The sequence below is a fragment of the Galeopterus variegatus genome, unplaced genomic scaffold, assembly GCF_000696425.1.
Source record: "Galeopterus variegatus unplaced genomic scaffold, G_variegatus-3.0.2 Scaffold724, whole genome shotgun sequence".
In the NCBI taxonomy this organism is placed as follows: Eukaryota; Metazoa; Chordata; class Mammalia; order Dermoptera; family Cynocephalidae; genus Galeopterus; species Galeopterus variegatus.
In genome coordinates this window covers 26,936-29,972 of record NW_007726835.1, presented here as the reverse complement: position 1 = coordinate 29,972, position 3,037 = coordinate 26,936, and positions in this window count along the sequence as shown.

Sequence of the window (3,037 nt, the reverse complement as noted above, 5' to 3'; positions counted from 1 at the left end):
AGGGACGTGTGGATGTATGACGGACATGTGGATGTATGACGGACGTGTGGATGTATGACGGACATGTGGATGTATGACGGACGTGTGGATGTATGACGGACATGTGGATGTATGACGGACGTGTGGATGTATGACGGACATGTGGATGTATGACGGACGTGTGGATGTATGACGGACATGTGGATGTATGACGGACGTGTGGATGTATGACGGACATGTGGATGTATGACGGACGTGTGGATGTATGACGGACATGTGGATGTATGACGGACGTGTGGATGTATGACGGACATGTGGATGTATGACGGACGTGTGGATGTATGACGGACATGTGGATGTATGACGGACGTGTGGATGTATGACGGACATGTGGATGTATGACGGACGTGTGGATGTATGACGGACATGTGGATGTATGACGGACGTGTGGATGTATGACGGACATGTGGATGTATGACGGACGTGTGGATGTATGACGGACATGTGGATGTATGACGGACGTGTGGATGTATGACGGACATGTGGTGGATGCAGGGACGTGTGGATGTATGACGGACATGTGGATGCAGGGACGTGTGGATGTATAACGGACATGTGGATGTAGGGACGTGTGGATGTATGACGGACATGTGGATGCACGGATGTGTGGATGTATGACGGACGTGTGGATGTATGACGGACATGTGGATGTATGACGGACGTGTGGATGCAGGGACGTGTGGATGTATGACGGACATGTGGATGTATGACGGACGTGTGGATGTATGATGGACGTGTGGATGTAGGGACGTGTGGATGTATGACGGACATGTGGATGCAGGGACGTGTGGGTGAATGACAGACATGTGGATGTATGACGGACGTGTGGATGTATGACGGACGTGTGGATGCAGGGACGTGTGGATGTATGACGGACACGTGGATGTAGGNCCCCACACTCCTGGCATCTGTGGACATGCCAGAAGGGTCCCAGATGCCAGCAGGGGTGGTCTCCCACATGGATCCCTCCAGGACTAAGCAGGCTTGGGGGGAAGTCTCAAGAAAGCTCTCTGTCTGGATTTCCATCCCAAATCACATCTGGAAATATAAATGTGAGACTGTGTCTGTGCTCAGGTTGGCTGATGGGATGAGGGAGGGAGGCTCCCTTTCAACCTAAGTGGATGCCAGTTTTAAGAACTAAAGCAAGGTCATGAGGGAAACAGCTGCCAGGATCAGCTTAGGCTAAGGCTTCTCTGTACAGATGATGCTGCAGTGCTAATCAAGCTCCAAGGACGTGTGGCAATGGTCTCCGCTGTCCCCATCCCTTGACCTTTCCCAAGCTCCCCCATGCCCCAGTCCCATGTCACCCAACTCAGAGGCAACAAGACAGCTGTGACTGTTGAGGAGACAGTTTTGCCTGGCTGCCATGCAGCTGTTGCATGTGCCCTTAGGGAGAGACCTGCAGGGAGCCACAGCTGGTCATTCCTGCTGACACCACACACGGACTAGCTTTGCTGGTGAGCTTGCGNATGACGGACATGTGGATGCAGGGACGTGGAAAGCTTTCACTATTTCTGACACTGGTACCACTTACTCATTCATGCTTGACATTTTCTCTCCCTCCCATAGCAAATGAGCTACCAAGTCCCAGGAGTCTTTATAAGATGTCCCATGTCTGTTCCCGTGTTCCCTCACTCCCATACACCCCTCCTCCAAGCTCTTAGCATCTGGATCCTGAGCTACTTGCAGTAGCTTCCCTCAACTCTAGCAATTTCTTCTTATAACCTGGAGTCCACTGCGCATACCACTTCCAGGTATTTCCTCCCCAACTATCGCTTTTCTCCCCAGCTCACTCCCTTGTTCAGAAGTTATCTCCAGCACCCACTGCTTATGAGATAATATCCACACTCCTTGCATTTCTGATCTTGACTAACATTTCTGACCTTTTCTGACCTTCCTCCCCCTGCTCCTATCTATAAACCCAGCACCCAGGGTCCCAGATGAGCCCTTCTCATTCCCATGTCCTCGTCTTTGCTCACCTCATTCTCNTTTTCCTGTCCTGTGTACAGAGTCTCTTGGGAGCATCTCTCCCATCCCGGCCCCCACTTCTTTGTGGTACATGACCCTGTCCTCCAGGACATATCTGGGACCCAGTTGATCACACCAAGGTAGATATCCAACCCAACTTGCCCAGCTGTATTCTTTCCCTTGGAATTTGGTGAGACTCAGTTGGCCCGCAGAACTGAGGACTTGTAATCGGGAGCTGGGGAGCCCTATGCCACCATTGGCCAAAGAAGCAGAAAAGTCTGGACTGTAGGAAAAGAAAACCAGTCTACAGGGAGAGAAAAATGAAATGGAGGTGCTAAGAGAAGTAGAGACCCAAAGAGGGAGCTTCAAAAGTCGCTTCCCAGGTCCCAGACCCTCTTTGTCTGGTGTTAGCTCCTGCCTTCGCAGTGAGGTCCCCGGGACTCTTGGCCTGCATTGCCCATTGCTGTTTAAGCAGAGTGGGTTTCTGTTACTTACCACCAAGCAAGGCTTAGGTTAGAAGGAATCTTGGAGATTGTCCAGTTTACAGCTAAGGATGTGAGGCCCAGAGAGGAGCAGCAAGGTATCCCCAGCTGCACAACCAGGTTCCAGCANAGGATGTGAGGCCCAGAGAGGAGCAGCAAGGTATCCCCAGCTGCACAACCAGGTTCCAGCAGAGCCAGGTCCAGAGCCAGGTTTCTGACTCCCAGCCCAGCACTTTGCTCCCTTGGCTCTGTGGCTCTTTGGGGCCAGTTGCACTTCCAGAGGTGACAAGGGAAGGCAGAAAGAGCACAGACCTCGGAGTCAGCCAGACTGAACACAAATCACTGGCGAGCCTGCAGGAAAGTCACTTCACCTCTCTGAGAAGCAGCACTTTCGTCAGGAATGAGGGGATAATAAAACCTAGTTACGAGGGGCACTGTGAGGATTAAATGAGAGTGTGTGTAAAAGAGTTCAATTAAAAAGAGAAAGAAAGGAAACGGCTGTGATAACAGTGATGTGATAACAAGTCACAGCTGCCTCTCCTAGATCC